Raw genomic sequence first — 13,704 nt, forward strand, 5'->3', positions numbered from 1 at the left:
GGTCACTATGAGTACGTGGTGATGTCATTTGAGTTGTCTAATGCACCAGCAGTGTTTATGGATTTGATGAACCGGGTCTTCAGTCAGTTTTTGGATCGGTTTGTGGTGGTGTTCATAGATGATATCTTAGTCTATTCCAAGACTAAGGAGGAGCATGAGGAGCACTTGAGGTTGGTGTTGCAGACTTTGCGCGACAATCAGCTGTATGAAAAGTTGTCTAAGTGTGAGTTCTGGCTCGAGGAAGTTGCCTTTCTAGGGCATGTGATTTCCAAGGATAGTGCAGTTGTGGATCCAATAAAGATAGAGGCAGTATCTAAGTGGGAATCACCGAAGAATGTAGCAGAGATCAGGAGTTTCTTGGGTTTGGCAGGGTACTATCGTTGGTTTGTGAAAGACTTTTCAGATATCGCCAGACCTATGACAGCGTTGATGAGGAAAGAGAACAAGTTTCGTTGGGATGAAAGTTATGAGACAGAGTTCCAAACATTAAAGGAGCGTTTGACCACAACTCCAGTCTTAGCTCTACCTGAAGGGTGTGAGAACTTTGAGGTATATACAGATGCTTCAAAGAATGGGTTAGGTTGTGTGTTGATGCAGAATGGGAAAGTAATTGCATATGCTTCTAGGTAATTGAAGCCTTATGAGGAGAAATATCCGACACATGATCTAGAGTTGGGTGTAGTTGTGTTTGCGCTCAAGATTTGGAGGCACTATCTTGATGGAGCGACCTTTAAGGTTTTTTCAGATCACAAGAGTCTCGGGTACATCTTTACTCAAAAGGAGCTGAACATGAGACAGAGGAGGTGGATGGAGTTGGTAGGGGACTATGACATGGATATCATATACCATGAAGGGAAGGCAAACGTGGTTGCTGATGCGTTGAGCAGGAAGAGTGTCCATTCTCTATGCATAACTATGTCTTTGATGAGATTGAGAGATGAAGTGTGGAAGATGGGTATACATGTGATACAGAGAGGGGATGCTAAAGGGGACTTGACAGTGGAGTCGGACCTATATGATGATATTCGCAGGAAGCAGGCTTTGGATCCTAAGATTGAGGATTGGAGAGTTGGAGTAGAGAAAGAGACAGTGTCTCGGTTATCTATTCATACAGATGGGAGTGTTCGGTTTGATGGGAGATGGTGTGTTCCCAGTGATGACGATTTGAAAAAGATAATCATGACATAGGCTCATTGCACACCATATTCAGTTCATCCAGGCGGTGACAAGTTGTATAAAGATTGAAAGAAGACTTTATGGTGGCCTGGGATGAAGAAGGAAACAGCTGAGTTTGTGGCTCGTTGATTGACATGTCAGAGGGTCAAGGGAGAGCAACGACGACCACAAGGTAAGATTCAGTCTCTTGAGGTACCTGAGTGGAAATGGGAATCTATCTCTTTGGACTTTATAGTGGGCTTACCGAGGGGTCAACAGGGTAACAACATGATATGGGTGATAGTTGACCGTTTGACTAAGTCAGCTCACTTTGTTCCGATAAAGGATACGTGGACCAAGATACGTCTAGCTTTGGGTTATAGAAAGCATGTGGTTAGGTTACATGGTGTGCCTAAGGATATAGTGTCAAATAGAAATGCGAGATTCATATCACGATTTTGGCAAGAGTTGCAGGATCTGATGGGAACTAGCTTGAAGATGAGTATTGCTTTTCATCCTGCAACAGATGGGCAGACAGAGAGGACTATCAAGACCTTAGAGGATATGTTACGAGCTTTTGTGATGGAGTTTGGTGGTAGCTGGGAGGATAGGTTGGATCTGATTGAGTTTTCTTATAACAACAGCTATCACACGAGTATTGGGATGACACCGTTTGAGGCTTTGTATGGGAGGAGGTATAGGAGTCCAATTTGCTGGGATGATAGAGCTGAGGCAGTGGTTTTAGGACCATAGATGGTACAGGTGATGATAGAACAGGTTAAGGTGATTAGGCAAAAGATGAAAGCAGCCCAGGATCGACAAAAGAGTTATGCAGACCTACATCACCGTGACATAGAGTTTCAGGTTGGGGACAAGGTTCTTCTGAAAGTGTCTCCTTTACGTGGGGTTATGAGGTTTGGTAAGAAAGGGAAGCTGAGCTAGAAGTTCATCGGACCATATGAGATTTTAGATCGTGTGGGAAAGGTTGCTTACTGGTTAGCGCTACCAACAGCTTTGGATAGGGTGCATAATGTGTTTCATGTGTCTCAGTTACGAAAGTATGTGAGTGATCCTTCCCATGTGCTAGAATTGGAGAACATGGAGTTGGATGAGTCCTTGTCTTATCTTGAGGTGCCAAAACAGATTCTTGATTGCAAGGTTCGGAAAACTAGGTCCGGGGAAACAGTGTTGCTTAAGGTTTTATGGTCTAATCATGAGGTTGAGGAAGATACTTTGGAGGCGGAAGAGGCTATGAGGGAGCGGTATCCGTCTCTTTTTTATCAGGTATGTGTGGTTACGGAGACGTAACCATGTTTCTTTTAGGGGGGTAGGAGATGATCGCATAAGGTTTTGGTATGGTTTATGTTAGTTTTCCTACAGTTAGTATGTTTGAGTTAGTATGTTTTGGTTTGAGTTTAGTTGCGTTGTTATGCCGTGTCTGAGTTAGTATGTTTTTTTTTTTTTAAATATGGGTTGAACTTCGGGGATGAAGTTCTTTTTGAAGAGGGAAGACTGTAATACTACGGTTTTCTATGCTTATGGGTACTCTATCGAGTGGGGCTTATTCTGTCGAGTAAGTAAGTTTGGTTTACGAAACAGTGTTCTGTCTGATGGTTACTCGATCGAGTATGTTGGGAACTCGATCGAGTAAGGGTCACTTGATCGATTAAGTCACTTACTCGATCGAGTAAGTTGGTTCAACGGGTTGTTTTAGCCGGGTTTTGTTAGTAACGCGTGATTGGTATTTAAAGCTTTCCGTCACTTTCTTTATCACTTCTATCTTTGCTAAAAACCTTTCAAGAGAGAAAACAAGTTATTTGCTTTTGTTCTTCGCATTGCTATCAAATCCCAAAGGCTAAGGTTGTCGGATCGTCGTATTCTTTACGTCGTTGAGTTCATCGTGTCATGGGTAAGATCCTTGTATGGTTTTTATATCTTTTCGTTGAGTTTGGTTAAAACCCTATTTGGGTAATTTGGGGTTTTGGGGGTATAATGTTGTATTAGATGGTAATGGTATGATTATGTGTTTATAGGAGGTGGTTTCGCAAAGGAGCAATATTGAATAGCTGGTTTGTGACGATCTCGTGGTTTGCTATTTCCAGGTAGGGTTTTCCTACTCGGTTATTGGTTACATAATTGTTGGTGGTGGTTGTGTTTATTGTTGATCTATAACATGTTGGTTTTGTGTTGCCATTGTTGTTGCATAATTGGTTGTGTTGTGTTTGTCTGTGGTTCTCGAGGCGTGTCCTCGGCAGAGTGGAGTCATTTGCGGGAGTGGCTTCACGCCCTTGATTCGCCCTCTGTGGAACCCACCACAGAAGGGGATGTGCACATTAAGGAACATGGGTTATCGCTCGGAGTAGATGAGCGGGGATTTAGTGGGTACGGTTGCAGTCCCCCACTTGTTCATTTGTTTCCCTACATTCACTTTGGTCATGTCCCAAAATTCCAAAATTCTCACATATCCCACTTGGGATTGATGAAGATGCCGTCATGGCATTAACATGATGCTTTGGTGATTTTGAGGCTTCTTCAAGTCTAGCCATAGCTTTTTCGAACTTCAAATTGATGGTATCAATGTGAGCACTAAGTTGAGCACCGAATTGAGTAATAGAGTCCACTTCATGCTTTCCTCCTCTAGTAGCCTTGCGAGGTCTACTATATTGTGAATTTTGGACCGCCATTTCCTCAATCTTGTTCCAAGTTTTATTATCGTCAACTTCGGTGAACATACCATTTGATCCCATGTTGAGAATATTTCTTGAGTCTTCATAAAGACCATTCCAAAATTGTTGTACCAAGAACCACTCGCTAAGTCCATGATGAGGACATGAGCGACAAATTCCTTTAAATCGTTCCCAAGCTTCATACAAGGATTCTTCATCTCTTTGCTTAAAGCCCTTAATTTGAGCTCTTAGCATGTTAGTCTTTTCCGGTGGGTAGAACTTTTTGTAGAAAGCTAGAGCCAATTTCTTCCAAGATTCAATTCCGAGAGTAGCCTTATCAAGGCCTTTCAACCATTGTTTTGTGGTGCCAATTAGAGAAAAAGGAAATAAGACCCATCGAATTTGGTCTTGAGTTACACTGGTTTGAGAAATCGCATCACACAATAGTCACAAAAAGTCTCCATGTGAGAGTGAGGGTCTTCACTAGGCATCCCCCCAAATTGGCTTCTTTCGACTAATTGGATAAATGCGGATTTGGCAATGAAATTTCCGGTTAAGTGTTGTGGTGTGGGAGTACCATTGGGTAGGTTCTCCTCGGTTGGTACGGAATGTGATGAAAATTTAGGCATTGTGGGTTGATTTTGTGTTGGATTTTGTGTTGGGTTCTCCTCACCTTCTCTTGCAAAAGGGTTGACGAACTCAATAGCGTTTGGTTGAATATCTACAACCTCACCAATACCTCTCAAAGTTCTTCTAGCAAGTCTTCTATTGTTTGTCAAAGTCCTTTCAATTTCGTGATCAAAGGGTAACAAGTTACCTTGTGATCTTCTAGACATGCAAAATATCAAACAACTTGAAAATAATTAGAACAAACCTTGAGAAGTTTTACTTCCCCAGGGCAAAGAAAGACACAACTAATAACAATCTAAGAAAATCTAAATCAAGTTAACACCGTCCCCGGCAACGGCGCCATTTTTGGTCGGTATTCCTCTTTGAGGTTTAGTTTTCGGTACTTGTCGTTAGGAGCACCTAGACCAAAACAATATTTATAATTTCACAAACAACTCTACAATTAGTAAAGAGGCAAGTAAAGGTCGGATCCCAAGGGACGGGAATTGAGATGAGATTTTCAATTGCAACTAGCGGTGTCTAGGGGTGTCACAATTTGGGGTTTGAATAGAAGAGCACTAAACTAAATAACATTGAAAGTAAACAATCAAGATGATTAAAAAGGGGTGTAAACAATTGATAATAGACGCTAGGGTGTCATGGGGTCATAGGGGATTCATGGGAATTGATCATACAAACATATTCTCAAATTATAAGCAAGCAATTATTGTTGTGATGGATCGAGTTGGTTTAGTTTATATCTTACAATCCTAGGAAAGTTTGGGTCCCCGAGCCGAATCGATTAGATTGTACAACACCTACAAGTCGACTTAATCTTCGCTACTCAACTATATGCATGGTCTAATGAGACTCGAGTTGGTTTATGTCTTACAAGTCTCATTGAAAAGATAGGTGATGGGTAAAAAATGCAAGGATTCATAGGCTCGCATTTCATCAAACATAACATGTGATAAGTTAAGATCATAACAAGCAAGCAAATAAACTATGAAAACATATTAATTTAAGCATGAATCATCCCCCATGTTGGTTTCCCCTAGTTACCCATTAACCCTAGCTAAGGAAACTACTCACTCATTATCATGTTGAACATGCTAGCAAGGTTGTCAATCATACCAACAAAGTAAAACATGATGAATAAATGAAGATAATTAACAATAATTAAAAAGGGATTAAGAGAATTATACCTACTAATGATTCCAATAATAAAGCAAAGAATAATAGAAGTACTTGATGATTGATTGGAAGGTTGTCAATCTCCCAATAATAACCCAAATAATCTTCAATTACCCAAAATGAGATATGAACAAAAGAGAGATTAAGGAAATGAGATTTGTATTAAGACTTGATTAAAAGTTCATTACAAGATTAAAGAGAGATTAGATTGATATAAAATACACTAGAGATTGCTAAGAAGAACATGATTATCTAATTAGACTAATGGGGTTTTTATAGTGGGGATCAGGTACACAAATTAGGGTTTACTAAGGGCTTAAATGACGATTAAGTCCTTGAGGAATCGCTCCTCTCAGAAAAATATGTGAGTCTCCTTTTTGCTAGTCTTTCCCGAGGTATGCGCATCCTTCATAGAACAAGTAGAAAATGAAATAGCTGTCACACAATCCGAGCGTCCAGAGCACGGGACAAGCGGATTGTAGGTCTCTTGGACGAGCGGATTTGTGGGGTGGACGGGCGGATTGTGGTGGTTTTGGACGAGCGTCCTTCTGAGGAAGACGCTCGGATTCCTTCTCTTGGACGGGCGGATTGTGGGCAATCCGCTCGGATTGTAGATCAGCTTCTTCCTTTCTTCTTTTCTTCCTTTCTCTTCATACAATCTTTGAAGATTTCCTTGGGGATGCAAGGATCTTTTCTCATCATTGCCCATCTACTACAATATGTACAAAGGCCTTCTAGTCTTGTCTTCTCTTTGATGCTTGGTCATTGAATTCAATCAATTTAGCTTCATTTTGCCATGAAAATGCAAGGTTTGCACTCCTTTTCTACCAAGGGATCAAAACCTCAAAGAATATGCAAAACAAAGCACTAAAGACAATAAATGACCCAAATATGCACTAAAAATCATGGGAACAAGGCTAATTCGGGGACTAAATATGCTCAAATAATGGTCACATCAAATATCCCCAAACCGAACCTTTGCTCGTCCCGAGTAAAGAGGTGAAAAAGACTAGGACCGTTATTTAAACTAACCTAATAGCATAGCCGATATGAGAAAATTAGCGGGTCTCACTCCGCCCCTTCAACTCACAACAAGACAACCATGAGGTAGGGTGCCTTCTTGCAAGGCAAGGTGGGTCTTGCCAAAATGGCGACACATCCAAGCATTAAAGCACATAAAATCAAGTAATGGATGCATCTACAAAAGAATAGCCACTTTCCTCATCTAAATGGCGGAAATTATCTACAAGGGAAGCAATTCAAGGGTACGCACTCCTTCATAGATGTAATTTCTTCAAACTACTAAGCCTAGAAGGATACCAATAAATCACCTCCAAGTTGTGTCAAGCTAGGGTACCTCTGTCCTCAATCGTTAAATGCTTTTGTCAAGAGTAGACTCCCTATGGTGTTAGAAACACTGGAGGATCGCGGAATTCCCCCTCTTGCCTAGACAAGAAGAAGAGTCGTCCCCTCTCTACCATGCACAAAAATGGATTTGATGGATAAAAGGATCAATAGATATTTGAGTTTCATTTGGGAGTTTGCTTTTGTTTTTGTTACACCCCCCCCCCCCCCCCAATTTCTTGTGGCATATAACATTTGAGAATATTTTCTTGCCATTTCTTTTGATTTTTGGCAATTCAACACTTGACAACTTTCAACTTTTTGCATTTCTTTTTGAACATTTTCAAAGTCACCCCATATGTAGTGAGGGTGCCTTATATTTGAAGCATATGAGTCTATTTTTGCTCCTCTTTTCATTTTGATGCAATTTGCAAACTTTCTTTCACTTTTCATTTCATTGAACTCAAATTTTTGAACAATTTATTTTTGTGCCCATTCCCTTTGATGACATAAATGTGGTAGAACATGGATGAATGAATGATGGTTGCATGGTTTCAAGGGTCACCTTGGAATAAACGGTAACCAAGGAGTTATCACACCACAAGGTACTCTTGACTAGGCCTTAATCCATGGGTCAAAGGATACTAGCATGACACATCCTAGGGTGTTTTACAAGTATTCTAACAAGCAAAGTCTTAAGAAGAAAAAGCATCTATTAGGGCCTATATACACTTGTCAAGCTTCCCAAGTAGACGGTTTCGCAAAATTTTCCTAACATGCAAACTACATGCCATGATGCAACTAACATATATACATCCTAATGCATATGATTCTACCAACTAATATGCCATATAATCTAAATACAAGTCCTAAATTCACATTGTTTATACCGTATCAATCAAAATAAAGCCACATAGTCATTAACATAAAGAGGAAAAAGGAGATTGGAAAGATCATACCATGCGGTGTTCAATATCCTCATGTCTCGGATGTGGTGTAGTCGATCAATATGAACAAGGATAGACAAACATAATATATACAAACAATATATACAAGTCTACACTACAAAGGAAATAAACTTGTTTTTGGATTTTCAATGTTTCAATTTTTTTAATTTTTTCGAAATTTTTGATTTTTTTGGATTTTTGAATAAAAGTTAAGTTAGAATTTCCCATCCCCACACTAATATGGGCATTGTCCTCAATGGCCAATATGATAGAAAATTATGCAAGTATGATGCATAATTTCTATACTAAATGCAAGCTATTCTAATCTACACTACATGATGCATGGGTTTTTGTTTATGACGGAGAGCGTAATTTAGATTACCTCCCGTTGCGTATGCATGTACTTCCCCAAACCGAGATAGACATTATTTCTAATGTCTTAAATTTTGGGGTAGTTCATGCACACAAGATGCAATGCATGAAACTATATATTGTCATTTTGGATTTTTCAAATGGGAGCAATAAAAAGAACACCTCAATGGGGCCGAGGTGTTAGTCCTCATGTTGCTAGGACTCTAGAACTATGATCAAGATAAAAATAAAGAAAACAAAGAAAGAAGTAGACAAACCTCAAGAGGGTAGGAACCTCCAAAGTTTTCTTGTCCTCCACCATATCATCATTGTCATCATTTTCCTCCATAGAAGCGGACTCATCTCCACTCTCATCTTCACTTCCTTGATCTTGCTCACTTCCTTCATCATCTTCATTACCCTCTTCTTCTTCATCTACCTCTTCATCAACACCCTCATCATCAACAACCTCATCATACATCAACATTCTCATCTTCACCCGATCTTTCACCCCTAGATGTGCTTGGAAAGAAAACTTCCCTATCCGCCCAACTAGGCAAAGGACATGATGGATCAAGTAGTTCTTGCCTAGCTAAATGAAGGAGGGGTGGATATTGGGCCAAGTATGCATCTACTCGATCATTATAAACTTGTTTATGCATCTCTCTCATGAGGAGAGTCATGTAGTCATTGCCCACTTCAACATCTTTGGGTTTGAACTCTTAATATTTGAATGGATAGGGTGGTGTGACAATGAAGGAGGAGGGCTCTTCAATCTCGCCCATTTGTTAACGGATGATGTACTCGGCGTCCTTGGAGAGTGGAAGAAGGTAGTTTGTTCGATGAGCACTTAATCGGCATATCTTGGAAGGAAAAGTGAAAGATCTAGCATCATTGGTTAGCCACCCATAGTTGGTGTCAAGAGAGTTATGCTTGACCCATTTGTACTTGTAAATCATGGCATTTATATCAATGAGATGACCCCCTTTGATCGCCACATATGTGTTATCCTTGTTGAAATTTGCGTCAAAGTGCTTGACCAAGAGAGTAACTAGACCTCCATTTAAAATATGAGCGGTGCCTTCCTTACCACAATCAACATTAAGCCATCTTTCCATCAAAAGCCTTAGAGCATTGTAAGGCTTAGTGAATTCCCTTCCGACATTTAAGGCCGACTCAAGTAGAACACAATCGAGCTTTGTAAAGTGATTAGTGCCTTTTCTTGCAATTATAGTATTCCCGATGACCTTGTGCCACACTCTAATGCCCGGATGGTGGACTAATAGAGCGCGACACACATGAAATCTCACAAATTTCTTCCCGGAAATCGCCTCCCAAAGAGAAGCGGGGTCATACTTTTTGGGCCTCTTGTGATAATATGGTGTATCACTAAGGCCTAATGCTTTACTCAAAACATCAAAGGTTATGCGCCTATTCACATTGGCAAGACGGAACTCGATGTATTCTCTAGTCTCTACCTTAGTCACTTTCAATGAACTTAAGAATTCCAAGGTAAGGGAGGGGTATGTCAATTTTCTTGTAGTAAACAATTTTCCCAACCCCATGGCTTCAAATAAGGCTTTTGTTTGTTCAAGGACACCCAATTTGTTCAAGGCATCCTCACAAATGAATTTGGTGGGCAAAATGGCTTTCTTAGCATACTTGGCAAATGTATCCCTATGGGAGTTAGAAATGAAAATTACCTCCGGATAGTTGGGTAATTGAGCGATTTCCGGAGTTGTTGTTGTTGTTACTTCCAAGGGAGGATCTTGTTGTTGTTGAACTTCCAACTTTGCACTAGAAACCACCATAGCCATTGAAGCTTTCTTTGCTTGAAGGCTTTGTTGCCTTTTCGAAAGTGTCTTTGCCTTGAGTGCCTTTGTTGCTCCTTTTGTTCTTGCCATTGTTGATTACACCAAGAAAAGGTTGAAAATCTTCAATTTCTAATTATACCCAAATCGATTTAAGATGAAAGGATTCGTCTTTGTATTTCAAAAATCGACTCAAAGGTTGAAGATTTTGGTGCTTGGATTGATTATTGTTGCAAAAGGAGTGATTAATTGTTGTTGTAAGGAAGTTTGGATTTGATTTTGTTAATTTGGTTGAGGAAATCTTGTTTTTAGTGATGGAGAGGATGAGGGTTTTGGGGTTTTGGGGTTTATGGTTAGTGTTTGAATGAATGAATGAATGAAATGAAGGTGGGAAGGGGTATTTAAAACACCCGAAAAATTCAAAACTGCAGGGGGAAGACGAGCGGATTCCCTTCGAGACACTCGGATTCTGCTCAATTTGGCTTCAGGAAAACCCGCCTAAAGATGAGCGTCTTTCAGTGAAGACGAGCGGATTCTGCAATTCAGGACGAGCGGCTTTCCTCAAAGATGAGAGGATTCTCTTACAGGAACTTTGATTAATCTGCACTGGCAAAAAGACGAGCGTCTTTTTACAAAGACGAGCGGCCAATTTCAGACGAGCGTCTTCTCAGCTGGGACGCTCGGATTCTCTAACAGACCAAAATTTTTCATTTTGAAGCTCATTTGGACGGACGAATTCTTCCACAGACGCTCGGATTCCTATAAGATGAGCGGATTACCCAGAAGACGCTCGGATTCCTCCTGGTCTACCCGGATTCAGGTCCATCCGTGCACTTGCATATCCCGTGTCATTTTCATTCTTCAAATCCCGTGTTCTTCATTGTAGGGGCACTATAAAGGCGTGAATAGCCTAGGCAATTGCTATCCCCACACTAAGTTAAAGCACTACACATCAATAAAATCATTAGTCCCTCCCTCACTTCTCTCAAAAATGATGAATATCATGATCAAGGCACAAAAATCCAAAAATGACAAAAATGCAATGTAAGAATTAAAATGCAAGTGAGAGAGTTAAAAATATTTACAAATGGTGGTTTGGAGAGGACTCCACCAAACTCTCATCCTTAGAGAGATGTCATGGGGGCATGTTCAAGGTGTTGTTGATGTTACTCAACACCTTGAAGTAGTCAAAAGCTTGTTCATTATCATGATAAAGATCCTCAATAGATCTTTGCACTTGTTGTCCTTCATGTTGGTCTTGATCGATAGCATTACCAATGTAGGGATTGAAACTCCCTTCAAACTCATCGTCCCAAAGACCGCAGACTTCGTCTACTTGATCATCAAAAATCTCTTGAGTTGATAGAGACAACTCTCCTCCTTTCTTGTTTTGGCCAATAAGGCCATCCTCTACACTTGTCATGGGTGAGCTTTTCAAGCTTTCTTTGTTAAAATTCTCTTACTCTTTTGATGGAGCATCATCAACTTTCTTTTTCCATTGGAATTCCGACTTCTTCCTCTCATCCTTCCGGCTATAATGATCAACCATAAAACATGGTTCATGCAAACGGGGAGCTCTCATGGTCTTGTCAAGATTGAAAGTTATGCTCTCATCCCCCACTTCTAGAGTGAGCTCTCCATGCTTCACATCTATCACCGCACCCGCGGTGTGCAAGAAAGGTCTACCTAGAATGATTGGAATATTGGAGTCTTCTTCCATGTCAACAATGACAAAGTCCACCGGGATGAAAAATTTCCCAACTCCTACGGGAACATCTTCCCATATCCTTAATGGTGTCTTCGTCGATCTATCGGCCATTTGGAGTGTGATATTGGTACATTTAAGCTCTCATATCCCTAACCTTTTACTTACCAAATACGGCATAACACTCACACTAGCCCCTAGATCACATAGGGCTTTGTTGATCGTTGTGTCGCCAATGGTACACGGTATTGAGAAGCTTCCCGGATATTTAAGTTTCACAGGTGAACTCCCTTGAAGGATTGCACTACTCACCTTAGTGAAGGCGATAGTTTCAATCTTCCGGATCGACTTCTTTTTCGTAAGGATGTCTTTCATGTACTTTGCATAGGCCGGCACGTGATTGATTAATTCCGTGAAAGGAATCGAGACTTCCAAATTCTTCACAATTTCCATAAATTTTCGAAGTTGGTCATCAAATTTGGGCTTGGCTTGACGACTTGGAAAAGGAAGTCTAATCACAATGGGTTCCTTCTCCTTGGCCTTGTCTTCACTTTTCTTTGAAACTTCTTCTTTTGATGGTTCTCCATCCTTGGAGTTTTGCACAACTTCTTCTTTGTCACTAGCTTCCACCACTTTATCCTCAACTTGCTTCTTTGGTGCTTCATACCTCGTACCACTCCTCAAGTGGATGGCACTAACCGTTTCATGTCTTGGGGGATTACTTTGAGGTAGTAATTGCCCCTTTTGTCTTTGTGAGCTTGAAGATGCTAATTGAGTCAATTGGGTTTCCAACATTTTGGTGTGGGCTAGGATGTTGTTGATGGTGATTTCCTTTGCTTGACTATCTTTTTGCATTTGAGTGAAAAACTCTTGTTGATTCTTTTGCATTTGGAGGACCACTTTTTGAACATCAAAACCTTGGTCATTTTGTTGATTGTATGGAGTTTGGTTTTGGTAACCTTGGTTTTGGTTGTAAAAGGGTCTTTGATTTTGGTTTCTCATGGGAGGTGGGGTGTATATTGGTTGAGGGTTTGAACATTTTGGCTTTTGTATGAGAGATTTGGGTGGAATTTGGTGATTTCATTGTAATAATTTGAATAAGGGGTACCACTCTTGTATGCTTGAAAAGCATTCACTTGTTCATTTGTTCCCCTACATTCACTTTGGTCATGTCCCAAAGTTCCACAATTCTCACATATCCCACTTGGGATTGATGAAGATGCCGTCATGGCATTAACATGATGCTTTGGTGATTTTGAGGCTTCTTCAAGTCTAGCCATAGCTTTTTCGAACTTCAAATTGATGGTATCAATGTGAGCACTAAGTTGAGCACCCAATTGAGTAATAGAGTCCACTTCATGCTTTCCTCCTCTAGTAGCCTTGCGAGGTTTACTATATTGTGAATTATGGACCACCATTTCCTCAATCTTGTTCCAAGTTTGATTATCGTCAACTTCGGTGAACATACCATTTGATCCCATGTTGAGAATGTTTCTTGAGTCTTCATAAAGACCATTCCAAAATTGTTGTACCAAGAACCACTCGCTAAGTCCATGATGAAGACATGAGCGACAAATTCCTTTGAATCATTCCCAAGCTTGATACAAGGATTCTTCATCTCTTTGCTTAAAGCCCGTAATTTGAGCTCTTAGCATGTTAGTCTTTTCCGGTGGGTAGAACTTTATGTGTAAAGCTAGAGCCAATTTCATCCAAGAGTCAATTCCGAGAGTAGCCTTATCAAGGCCTTTCAACCATTGTTTTGCGGTGCCAATTAGAGAAAAAGGAAATAAGACCCATCGAATATGGTCTTGAATTACACCGGTTTGAGAAATCGCATCACAATAGTCACAAAAAGTCTCCATGTGAGAGTGAGGGTCTTCACTAGGCATCCCCCCAAATTGGCTTCTTTCGACTAATTGGAT

At 40.4% G+C, this 13,704-nt stretch overlaps 2 non-coding genes across 2 annotated transcripts; both read left to right on the plus strand.

Annotated features, from left to right (window-relative positions):
• Positions 1–3,969: 3,969 nt before the first annotated feature.
• LOC141634924 (small nucleolar RNA R71) lies at positions 3,970–4,076 on the plus strand. The gene has a single exon (XR_012539638.1). It is a non-coding gene; the product is annotated as a small nucleolar RNA R71 (small nucleolar RNA).
• A 9,254-nt stretch (positions 4,077–13,330) lies between these two features.
• Positions 13,331–13,437, plus strand: LOC141635170 (small nucleolar RNA R71). The gene has a single exon (XR_012539874.1). It is a non-coding gene; the product is annotated as a small nucleolar RNA R71 (small nucleolar RNA).
• Positions 13,438–13,704: the final 267 nt, after the last annotated feature.

The sequence above is a fragment of the Silene latifolia genome, chromosome Y (assembly GCF_048544455.1).
Source record: "Silene latifolia isolate original U9 population chromosome Y, ASM4854445v1, whole genome shotgun sequence".
Classification (NCBI taxonomy): Eukaryota; Viridiplantae; Streptophyta; class Magnoliopsida; order Caryophyllales; family Caryophyllaceae; genus Silene; species Silene latifolia.